General features: G+C 41.2%; 1 protein-coding gene and 1 pseudogene across 2 annotated transcripts in view; both read left to right on the forward strand.

Moving 5' to 3' along the window:
- The first annotated feature begins 4430 nt into the window (after positions 1–4430).
- GAS2L3 (growth arrest specific 2 like 3) overlaps positions 4431–12938 on the forward strand; it is a 55408-nt gene continuing 46900 nt past the window's right edge. Inside the window, exon 1 of one of the 2 annotated variants that reach the window (XM_050746807.1) lies at positions 4431–4555. The gene's annotated coding sequence lies outside the window, so the exon portion shown is untranslated. The remainder of the gene's footprint in view (positions 4556–12938) is intronic. The other variant, XM_050746805.1, reaches the window with a different exon arrangement.
- On the forward strand, positions 8329–12108 carry LOC126930107 (phosphatidylinositol N-acetylglucosaminyltransferase subunit A-like; annotated as a pseudogene).

Genomic DNA, 12938 nt, shown 5'->3' on the forward strand with positions numbered 1-12938 from the left:
GTTCAATACCCAATGGTTATTTGGTTATCACAGACCCTTCTGTATTCTGTACACCTTTATGGCAGATGAATGATTATTCCTAATGTAATACCTTTTAAAATTTAGATTTCCAAACATGGTGCTTTCTTTAAAAGTGGGGCACATCTCCACAATTGGAAAGTCAAACTGGTGAGTCTTGTTTTGCATTCTACAATTATGCCAATTTCATGTAAAGATACAACCTCTAAAACATGGTTATTAACCTAACCACCTATTAGAAAGCCTACACTTGAAAGTAGATTGCAGCTCATTAGATGAAACCCTTAATTACTAATTACAGTTTTTAAATCAAGATAGGTAAATGGTAAGTGTACTTAGATAGTTGGGTACCAGCTGGGAATTAATGTAAACGTAAGGAGATAGATAGATAGATACACACACACACACACACACACACACACACACACTACAGAGGAGAAAAGAAACAAGAATTAAAATAATTTAGAGGCAAGGCCAGGCATGGTGGCTCATGCCTGTAATCCCAGCACTTTGGGAGGCCAAGGCAGGCAGATCAGAAGGTCAGGAAATCGAGACCACCCTGGCTAACACAGCGAAACCCTGCCTCTATTAAAAATACAACAAAAAAAAAAAAAAAAAAAAAAAATTTAGCCGGGCATGATGGCAGGCGCCTGTAGTCCCAGCTACTCGGGAGGCTGAGGCAGGAGAATGGTGTGAACCCGGGAGGTGGAGCTTGCCGTGAGCCAAGATCGCACCACTGCACTCCAGCCTGGGCAACAGAGGGAGACTGTCTCAAAATAATAATAATAATAATAACAATAATAATAATAATAATAATTTGGAGGGAAACTCCTCCCCTAATCCCCACACTTAACCAGTGAAGGATGTGGCCTTAAAGAAAAGTGTTTTGCACAGATTTCCTGACTCAGGATTCACTTGCCACTACTCTGTCCTTATAGTTTTATAAGGTAGAGAAGTTACAAAGACAAAATAGAATAAAAAGCAAGTTATCATAAAAATGCACTGCTGACAAGATTTTAGTAAAGGGTTTAGAAATATTAAGTAGTGTGTTTATGTGTGTGTGTGTATGAGGCAGAGAATTTGTGTACATATCATATAGCATAATTTCAAGTTTTAATAAATGCTATTCAAATGTTTAGATACATAGTATGCACATAATAAAAATAAAAAGTTGACAGCTAACGACTCATTAAACAAGAGCTGTATAACACATTTTTTTCTTAAGTTTCTGTAGAGCAATGCCCATATTTTGATGTTAGGGTTCAAGAAATCCAATGTAATACTTTAATTCAACTCAAAATTTGGTTGAATGAGGTGGTATACAAACTGCCCTTTTGTTTTAAACAGAAACACTATGAAACATAGATTTGAAAAATAGGTCCTGTAAATATCTATCTGTTTTGGTGATGTGAGCAGCAAAGTGTTGTGGGATTGATTTTAATATTAAAAGTGTTACTGAAACACCAGGAGTTTGGTCTAGGTCCTGCTGCTTGCAGCACAGAAAGCCAATGACTGAGACGACAAGTACTGCCAAGGAAGAAGGTTTTAATCAGGTGCTGCAGCTGAAAAGATGGGAGATCAGTCTCAAATCCATCTTCCTGACCACTAAAATTAGGCCCTTATATAGCAGGGAAGAAATGTAGCAATGTGTGAGAAAAAAGGAACTAGAGAGGGGTTAAGGAAGCAATCAGGGTGAATGAGGGGCCAGGCTTTCATTGTCTGGCTGAGATGATCTGTTGAGTTTCAGTTCTTTGATACTTTTTGAGAGGTCTAGGGATCCTTTCCTAAGGAAGGAACTCAGATAAAACAAATGTAAGTTTTAAGTTTTAAGAACAGAAGGGTCAATTTCTATGGTTGGGACTATTGAGTCAATTTCAAAAGGGGCAACCACTATCTGGTTTCAGGTTCATTTACCACTTAAATGTCAACTCCTAGTTACCATCTTCACTCACCCGCCTACCCCAGAATGTAAGCTCCATGACAGTAGGATTCCTTGTGCTTAGAATAGAGCCTGACACAGAAGATGTGTAAAATAATATTTGTTGAATTTACTTCTCAAATCTATATCTCCTACACAGATCAATTTAAACAGTGTCAGGTCTAATTTTCCAACAATCTTCTGAACATCTCCACTTGCACACTCCTCTCACACTTCAAACTGAACACACTCCAGACCAAAATGCATTATTTTCCCCCACAGCTTGTTTTCCTTGTATTCTTTAGATTGGTACCATCATCAATCACATAATAACTAAGTCCAGATGAGTCAGCTTCTTAGGTATCACCAGATACCTCTTCCTCACCATCCCTTCTAAATTAGGTAACCGTCATCTTTTAATTTAAGAGATTGCTACCTGTCTTACTACCATCTTCAAACATCTTTGAAAAAAAATTTTTTTCCCCTAAAACACAAATCTGTTCCTACCAGTCCTCCCTTATAATCATCCCAATTGCCTGTGGGAAAGAAACTTAATTCCTCAGCATCTACCAGGCCTTTCATCTGTGCCTAATCTGTGCCTACTTCTCCCACCTGATCTGTCTCCCAATCTGCAGACTTTAGTCATTCAAAATGAGTATTCCCAGAACATTTCATGTGCTCTCACATCTCTGGAACCTTGTCTTTGTTGCTCTCTCTGCCTGGAAATTAATTCTTATTCCCAGTTACCCCTCCCTCCTGGCAGAGTCTTAATTCATCTTTCAAAATTTAGCTCCTTTCAAACCTCTGCCATCATCACCCTCCAAGACTGTTAGGGGTTCCTTCTCTCACAGACCTCCACAGACTTCCATTTGGCCTTTACCACACTGCTGAGCACTTTGAAGCCTAAGGCTGTTTTCATTTCAGTTTCTTTAGCAAGCAACAGTACATCTCATTGTTTTGTCGAGTGAAGGAAGGAATAAATGCTAGAGAGAGGTGTCATTCCAATTCAGTGCCCACCCTTCACAGATGGAGACCTGAGGCCCAGAGAGGAGACGTGATTTGAGGAAGGTTAAAAGAGTGAATAGGGACAGGTGAGGTGGCTCATGCCTGTAATCCCAGCACTTTGGGAGGCCAAAGTGGGAGGATCACTGGAGCTCAGGAGTTCAAGACCAGTCTGGGTAACATGGCAAAAACCCATTTCTACAAAAAACACAAGAATTAGCCTGGTGTGGTGGCACATGCCTGTAATCCCGGCTACTCTGGAGGCTGAGGTGGGAGGATCGCTTGAGTCCGTGATATCAAGGCTGCAGTGAGCCGAGATCCTGCCACCGTACTCCTGCCTGGGTGACAGGGCAAGACCCTGTCTCAAAAAAAAAAAAAAAAAGGGGCCTGGATTGCAACACAGGCCTCGGGGACAAAGCCAGTGATTTTTTAAAAAATTTATTTATTTTTGCTATGAAACAAGCCACATTTACAGATATAACCGACTTCGGATTGTTACGTTGTTAGGTTGATGTCTAGTCTCAGCTTTATTTCTTTTTCTTTTTTTTTTTTGAGATGGAGTCTCGCTCTGTTGCCCAGGCTGGAGTGCAGTGGCCGGATCTCAGCTCACTGCAAGCTCCGCCTCCCGGGTTTACGCCATTCTCCTGCCTCAGCCTCCCGAGTAGCTGGGACTACAGGCGTCCGCCACCTCGCCCGGCTAGTTTTTTGTAGTTTTTTTTAGTAGAGACGGGGTTTCACCGTGTTAGCCAGGATGGTCTCGATCTCCTGACCTCGTGATCCGCCCGTCTCGGCCTACCAAAGAGCTGGGATTACAGGCTTGAGCCACCGCGCCGGGCCATCTCGGCTTTATTTCAACCCTGGGAGCTAGTAAACATCCCTGACGTTGAAGTTGTTGTTTTTTGTTTTTTTTTTCAGGCTCCCGTGTTTGCTGAAGAGCCAACATCCTCCTTTTGTGACTTGGGGCTACAGGATTCCTCCTCATCCCTCCACACCTGAGAAGAGGGGCCTCTCTCTGAAAGATTTCTGCTGAGGACCCCCATTCCTGCTGGGTTCCAGGCTGTGTCTGGAAACCGTGGCGCCAGGCCAGCCAGCTCCCGAGTGGATGTGGGTTTGGGAGCGGCTCTTAACAGATCAGGATAAAACTCAGGGAAGCGCCTTCAGCTGCACCGCAACATTCCAGGACGCTCAGAAGCAATTCTTAGAGGCGAGGTTCATTCACCTCTCAGGCCTGTGGAAACAACGGGAGGGGCTGTGCCTTTCGATCTGGCTGTCGCTGAGGGGCCAGATCGGAGAACCTGCTCGGACTGAACCACTTCGCATTTCAGTGGACAGAGGGACTTGGCCACCGAAGCTCCGAGACGCCCAGAGGCGCGGCGCTGGAGGCGCTGACAGGCGAGCGCTCTCCGGTCGCGTGCTTTCCTGCGGCCCGGGGGCGGGGCCTCAGACCACGCCCCCCGCCTTATGATTGGTCCCTTCGAAACAGGCGGCGGCGAGCGGCTACTGACCCGGAGGCCCAGGCAGCGGCGGCGGCGGCAGCGGTTGGTTAGGGGCGTATCCGCCCCGCACGGATTGAGCCGAGTTGTTGCCCTGGTGGGAGAAGTGACCCTCCTGCGCCTGGTGAGTACTTCCCTGTTTGCCTTCTCTTTTCCTCGCGAACTTTTACTCGCTATCTCGGGGCCTCCGCGCCTCAGCCTGAGGATTCCAGGAGCCCCCAGCGCTCTGAGGCCCCGAAGCGGAGGTTTGTTGGGTACCCGGGCTGCGGGAGCCGGGACGCTCTGCGACTGCCTGGCTGCGGCAGTCGCGTGCTCTGATTGGCCCCTGGGGCCGTCAAGGTGAAGTTGCGCTTGCCTTCACCTGTCCACCCAAGTGCGGAGAGAGGGGCGACAGGTGTGCGGGGCGGTTGGGGCTGCTGGTGTGGGCGAACTCGGCTGGGAAGGAGGGATCCAGCCACTACCCGCCCTGCTTTAAATCCAGAGCGGTATCAGAGCCTGAAGCTACTGTAGGGTGTCCAGGGGCACCCTCATCCCTAAGCGCCTTGCACTTAGAGGGTCGCTTTTTTTCAGCTCATCACCCTCGAAAAGAATTGATGAACTCTCTGGCCCTGCAAAGAGAAAGAGATAGTTATTCTTGCCCTCTAGCAAGGTTTATAGGCTCTTCCCTATTTTTTCTCCCAGTCCATGCGGGGTCTAGAACGCCCACATGTGCGGAACTGGGGAATAGAGCTGGAGACCCTGCACGATGCCTTCCGCCCACAACCCTCAGTTTGGAGGACTGCCCGGGGAGAGGCTGACAAAAGAAAGGGAAGGCTTGTAGAGTGCCTTGGAAGTCAGAGGAAAGTTCTGGAGGGCGTGCTCCTCTATGCAGTCACCTCTGGTTCCTTTCCTAATCTTTTCACACCGAGGGATTGAATGTTGTAAATTTAGAGTGCTTTGTGGCATGGCGTGGTGGAATAGCTGATCCCCAGTCGTTACTAAGAGGTAATTTTTTGCAAACCCAGTCTAGGTCAGAGCCTGGGTTTTGCTTCGCTTGTGTGGAGAGCAAAAAAACAAAAAACAACAAAACAAAACAAAAAAACCGCTTTGTGAATCGCTATCTGATCACCTATCTTGGCACTTAAATGATTAGAAATTGAAATTCTCACCACCTCAGATCCCCTTTGGGAACAGATTGGAATTGTTTCAAATGACAGAAGTGGAAACTCTGCTGATCTGGTGTAGATCCTGATACCTGTTGTCTGACTCATCTGTTTCAAAATCTCATTAGAAACCAACTGTCATTGAACAGTAGGTGTTTGCTATATGACATTAATGAATTATAATTAGTAATTTTTTGTTTTTAGTGTGACAGAGTTGCTAAGCATGGGGGCTCTGAAATCAGACTTTATTGGATATCTAACCTTAGACACATTATTTAATCCGTCTAAGCCTAAATTTCCTAGTCAGTGAAATAAAGTTAATAATAGTTCCTACTTTATTAATGAGAGGGTTGTTGTAAGGATTAAACGAAATTCCACGTAACTAATTTAGCACAGTGCGTGATACATAGTTATTATTATTTCTCTGCTGTTTAACTTGGATAAAAAGTTTTGAGTTGTCCCCAAAGGGTGGGGAGAGGTAGAAGGTGAAGGCAGTACCAGAGATAGGGATAATTATTGTTCGTTGACTAAATTATACATGTATAGCATTTAAAACAGTATCTGACACATAAACACGTGGATTACTATTTATCAAACACATCATTATATACCAGGTATTGTGTTCTTTACTTATTGTTTAGCAATCCTAAAATGTAGTTCATGTGTTCATGTTATATCTTTTTTTTTTTTTGCTTTGTCGCCCAGGCTGGAGTGCAGTGGCGATCTCGGCTCACTGCGACCTCTGCCTCCCGGGTTCAAGCAATTCTCCTGCCTCAGCCTCCCTAGTAGTTGGACTACAGGCGTGTGCCACTACGCCTAGCTAATTTTTGTATTTTGGTAGACACGGGGTTTCACCGTATTGGCCAGGATGGTCTCTATATCTTGACCTCGTGCTCCGCCCGGCTCGGCCTCCCAGAGCGCTGGGATTACAGGCATGAGTCACCGCGCCCGGCCGTTATCTCTATTATATAGGGGACAAAACTGAAGCTCAAAGAAGGGAAATCACTTACTAGGGTTCACCTGGAATTAAGTGCAGGCTTTCTTCTGTGTTACACACCTTTATATTCCTGACATTAAGTAACTTTCCTGCACTGGATCGTCAGTGTGACCGAGATTAATTTCTGCTGTGGGTATGGGTTTATTTTGAATACATTATGGATTTTAAAATAACGAGAAATAACTTGTGATGGTAAATCAAAATGTGATAAAAGAATAGTGTCAACAAAATGCATGCTATTAGTAAAAAACCAATGATATTTTGGAGTTTTGATGTTTGGAGAATGGCCACTTCAGAAGTGATGTTCCTAATTTATATTTGATAAATAGAAATGATGTTTGGAGAATTGGTCATTTCAAAAGTAGTATCTCCTCATTTATATTTCTCATTTAATTTTTGTTTATTCACTATGTTTTTACTAAGCTACTCTTCCATTTTTTTTGCTATCAATTTAAGTTTGTAGATAATAGGAAAGGTTCAGTTATTTGGGTAGATTACTGAAGAGCTTGCTGTTGATGATGAGGAAAGTAAGAGATTAAACTTAATATGAATTCTTATGTTTTACTTTCTTACAGCAATGTGTGTATTTTACTTATTGTTGCTTTTCATACTTTGACATTAGATATACCACTACATATCTAATGAGTCATGCAATGGACATAGAATTATATTAGATATATCTTTACATATCTAATGAATCATGCAGTGGACATAGAATCTGAGAGAATAGGAAACTTGAGTCTGTTGGCCAATTTGTCTCACATTGAGTTTCTTCATTTTTAATTAGAGTTTAGTTGTCATAGAAAAATGCTTCAGAAGTAATGTTTATGAGATACAGACCATAATTATAACTGTATTTCTTTAGCGTTTCTCCTAAAAACTCAAAGTGTTTTCATTTGATTACATTGTTACAGAGTAGGTAGGGTGTTTTCGTTAACAGAAAGCCACCATGTATTTCATAAGTGTGTTACAAATTTCCAAAAAACTAGAATGTAATAAAATGTAGCAGATTACTAAATGTAATGTCATCTTTGCCTCTGTAAGCATCCTAGAATTTATAGTATTATGACCATTAGTCATGTGCTGGGTATTGCTGAAGTGGTGACTCATAGAGATTTCTGCCTACTGTCATACAACATAAATGTTTCTCTAAGAAAGTATAATATTAGCTATGGTGAAGGGCTCACTTTATATAGATAGTTAGCTGTTGAAAAAAATGTTTTATGTTCAGCATGTCTTCTTTGTTACACACACACATAATTTTGAAAAGCTCTGTGATCCCAGTAACATTACGTATACTGTTACACAGGTTGCTTTTGTTCACACAACAAAGTACACATCTTTTCATATCAGTACCTATAGCTCTATCTTATTCTTTGAAGTGGTTAAATTAGTCTACTGTATGAATGTCCCATGAGTTATTTGAGCAGTTCCCTGTTAATGGATAGTTAGATATTGTTCTTAGTTTTTTATTTTTTATGTTAGTGTTTATGTATGTTCCCATACATTCTTTTAATCTATCATGTGTAAAGGCAAACTGATCTTAAGTTCATTAAAAAAATTGTATACCACAAAATTTTTGACAAACTAAAAATTATATCTAATATAAAATTAAGTTATTCGGGTTGGATCTCTGCCAAACATTTCAAAAGGAAAATTTCAAATAAAAAAAGATTCTCAACAAAGTCTGTATTTTTCAAATAGCATGTAATGTTTTATTAAACTGTAAACTTATTTTTCTCTTAAAACTCTTTATCTGCAATAGAAGCATCTATTGCATTTAGGAGTAATTCTAGTACTAATTTTAACTCTGATTTCTATAGTGACATAGAATAAATGAAGACTGTTAACCACCTTAAGGATCTTATTTTTAAAAGTATAGAGTGCAGCAAAATAGAAGCATGTAATATTGCTATATCCCTAAATTGGGATGATGATTCAGGGAAGACTTTGGAGGAATAGGATCTGGACAGGTAAGGGTGAGTCTGGAAAAGAGGTGCAAGAAGAGCATAGATGGATCAGCAAGTGCGAAGACCTAGAGGTGAAAGCATGGTGCTCGGGAGGATCTTTAAAAAGTTCACTAAAGCTGAAGTATAAGAGTCAAGAGACAGGGCTGGTGGGGATCCTACAAACCTTTGTTAGCTTGGTTGAGGAGTTTGGTCTTTATCCTGAAAACACTGGACAACCATTGAGGGTTTTAAGCAGGGTAGTAGTAAAATGCCCTCGGATCAGAGTTGTGAAAAATCACTCTGGCTGCGGTTCATGAAGAACAGGGTTGCAAGGCTGGAGAAAAGGTGACTGTTTCAGTAAACCTGGAGAAAGATGATGTGGCTTGAACTAGAGGAGTGGCTGTAGGTATTGAGAAAATTTAGAGGTAGAAGCAACGATATGGTCACTGTTCTGGCTGAGAAAAGATGGAGCAGGTGGAGGTATGAGAGAGGAGGGAATTAAGAATGTCCTAGTAACTTAGTGAATATTAATGGTGTTCCCTGAGATGGTAAACACAGGCAGCCTCTGTAAACATATAAATGAATGAATGGATGGATGAATGATAGATGTACAAAGGCAGGACCATTTGATGAGGAGGAGGATGATAGTAAATACAAAGCACTTGCAGGAGGTTTAACCTATCAGTTTTTTTTTTTCTTTTGCATGCTTTATATAGCTGGTGCTCTTCATTATTTCAACAGATGAGGTTTGCTGCATCTTCTAATTGTATATCATATTTTGGATACATATTACTTTCTCTAGGTCAAATGTCCTGACAGACACTCTTGGCAAATCTTCCTTCTTCACTTAGGATGTGTATTAGCGGCAGCCGCGGGAGGTCTGGACACAGGTGGCCATGGAACTCGCTGGTAATAGAGGACACATCTCTTAACTGGGTTGCTCTAAGAACTGATGCCTAAACCATCTCAGCATGGCATATAAAGGAGAAAGTGGGCATGGCCAGCCTCCCTCAGCTACACTCTCTCGGGTTAGCCCTGGAAGTCTTTACCCACGTAGAACCCGTACCCATAATATATGTATGGCATCTGACTTTTTCTACCCAAATATGGAAGGTGTGGAAAGCCACATTTACCAGCTCTGTCAGTGCCCGATTGGAAGAGGGCATAAGGTTATAATTGTGATTCATGCTTATGGAAATCGAAAAGGCATCAGTTACCTCACTAATGACCTCAAAGTCTATTACTTGCCTCTGAAAATCATGTATAACCAGTCTATGGCCATGACCCTCTTTCACAGTCTGCCATTGCTCAAGTACATATTTGTTCAGGAGAGAGTCACAATAATCCATTCACATAGTTCATTTTCTGCCATGACCCATGATGTTCTCTTCCATGCGAAGACAATGGGGCTTCAAACAGTCTTCACAGACCATTCCCTTTCTGGATTTGCTAAGGTCGGCTCAGTGCTTACAAACAAACTTCTGTGTCTCTTTGTGACATAAGCCATATCATTTGCGTTTCTTATACTAGTAAGGAAAATACCATACTATGAGCAGCACCGATTCCTGAAATACTGTCTGTCATTCCTAATGCTGTAGATCCTACTGACTTCACTCCAGACCCATTTAGAAGGCATGATAGTGTAACTATTGTTGTCAGCAGACTTGTTTACAGAAAAGGAACCAATTTGCTTAGTGTTATAATACCCAAACTCTGTCAGAGATGTTCAGATTTAAATTTCATAATTGGAGGAGAGGGACCAAGGAGAATCATTTTGCAAGAAGTTCCAGAAAGATACCAGTTGCACGACAGGGTGCATCTTTTGGGAGCTTTAGAACACAAGAATGTTAGCAATGTCTTGGTTCAAGGACATATTTTCCTTAATACCTCCCTTACTGAAGCATTCTACATGGCGATTGTGGAAGCAGCCAGTTGTGGTTTACAGGTTGTAAGTACCAGGGTTGGTGGAATTCCTGAGGTGCTTCCAGAAAATCTTACTATTTTATGAGAAACTTCAGTAAAATCTTTGTGTGAGGGATTGGAAAAAGCTATTTTCCAACTGAAGTCGGGCATTGCTGGCTCCAGAAAATATCCATAACATAGTAAAGACTTTCTACACCTGGAGGAATGTTGTGGAGAGAACTGAGAAAGTGTATGACCGAGTATCGGTGGAATCTGTGTTGCCAATGGACAAACAACTGGACAGACTTACTTTTCACTGTGGACCAGTAACAGGCTACATCTTTGCTTTATAGGCTGTTTTCAACTTCCTCTTCCTTATTTTCTTGAGATGGATGACTACAGATTCTATCATTGATACTGGAATAGATGCCGCTGTACCATGGGGTGCCTGGACTCATACATGTTCTCACAGTAAAAGAGGGGATGAGAATATTAAGATATCTAAAACCAGGTAGAAGAGAGCCTACATTGTAAGATTTTAAACATTTGTAATAGTTGTATTAAGACTATGGAAAATAACCTTGCTTTGAGGGGGCTTTTGTTTTTTATTAGTTTTTTATAAGTTAATTTAGTAAGTGATTCTACTTCTGTGTCATTCAATGTTTTCTTTTGAGGAAAGATAAAAACTTAGGCAATTCCTGAGTATAGAAGCCTTGCACTTATTTAAAATGTAGCAGAGAACATTTAAACTATTCAGGTATGAAATTTTTCAGACTACTGAAATCCCTGTAGCAGAGATGTTTTTTGTGTTTTGTGTTTTGTTTTTTGTTTTTTGTTTTTTGTTTTTTTTTGGACACAGATTCTTGCTCTGTCGCCCAGGCTGGAGTGCAGTGGCATGATCTCAGCTCACTGCAAGCTCCGCCTCCCAGGTTCCAGCCATTCTCCTGCCTCAGCCTCCAGAGTAGCTGGGACTAAAGGCACACGCCACCATGCCGGGCTAACTTTTTGTAATTTTAGTAGAGATGGAGTTTCACTGTGTTAGCCAGGATGGTGTCTATCTCCTGACCTCGTGATCTGCCCACCTTGGCCTTCCAAAGCGCTGGGATTACAGGCGTGAGCCACTGCCCCCGGCCAGCAGAGATGTTTTAATGTTATATTTTGAGAGCTTTGGGTGCTGAAGGGCCAAACGTTCCCTGGGCATTTTTTGGGGCCAGTTTTTAATGTTATACCATTAGTTAGACACTCACTAGATGTTTACAAGTTTTCTTTAGGGAAGTACAACAACTATATGAACTATGTTAAGTCATGTTTATATACATTTATTAGAAATCTAAGTCATGCCTTTAAACATTTATTAGGTTCACTCAGTAGTTGTTAACATATAATTAACAGATTCCTTGAGTAAGATACCATCAGTTACCAGCACATTTTGAGCCCCTGCTGTGTATGGAATGTTGAACTAGATGCTTCCTGCCGTTAAGGACCAGAAGCACATTCACTCTTCATCATTCAAATGGCTTTCTTCATCCTAGTTATGGTTGATATAAGATAAATATCCAACATGCCAAAAATGCTCATGCCAGTTAATGCCAGGAAAAAAATCACCGACACACCACTAGTACTTCTTTGGTTCTGTTCTATGCATTCTTCTAGGTAGAGCCTTCATCTTCAGTTGTGTTTGAAGATATTTTTTGCTTTTTAAATACTAGGGACTGATATCACTGTTGATAGTGCAGAGAAACCCTCCATAATTAAGTTTTCTGTAAAAGCCTTCGTGTTTTCTGAGCAGAATGTACGAGGTGTGCCATCCCAAAACCAGCTGCTACCCTGTCCTTTTAATGTAAGTCACTCTCCTTTGCTGTGGCCTTGCTGATGTCTGATAAGTGTTGTCAGTGTGCAAAAGACTTTATTTCATAATGTTTTATTTACAGCAAACCAAGTCTGAAAGTTTTAAGAACACAGTCTTTGTGGGTGGATATTATTAACTGTAATTGTTGTTGCCCAGAGCCATGGGTTTTTTAACCCCAGACTGTCCACATGGTGTGTATTATTCTTTGAACTTTTAAGGTTTTTGTGAGAAAAGGACTGTGAAATCAAAACAAGGAGGCACTTGTGGGTGCACTAGATAGATTCCGTCAGTATTGTGGTTCTGTGTAGGATTTTAAAAAATGACAAAATTCACAAAACTTACTACTTTTTAAAAAGTAACATGTCTTTTTGTACTGATGTAAAAGTACATGAAGTACTTTTGTACTTTTGTCTGGTTGTACTGATGTAAAATGAAATATATTTGTGTTTTGTTTGCAGTAAAATGCAAAAGCAAGAGTGCAGTTTTTAATATCTAGAAGTTAAGGAGTTCTTTTGTTGGAGAAAAATAGACTGATCTAAATCATTCAGTCTTACTGAGATTTTTATGCATAGGAACTCACATATAAACATGAAATAACACTCCTAATATTCATGGTAAAGTGAGAAACTATAACATTTGGTTTTTATTTAATTCTGCTCAACAGGTTT

Source organism: Macaca thibetana, chromosome 11 (assembly GCF_024542745.1).
Source record: "Macaca thibetana thibetana isolate TM-01 chromosome 11, ASM2454274v1, whole genome shotgun sequence".
NCBI lineage: Eukaryota > Metazoa > Chordata > Mammalia > Primates > Cercopithecidae > Macaca > Macaca thibetana.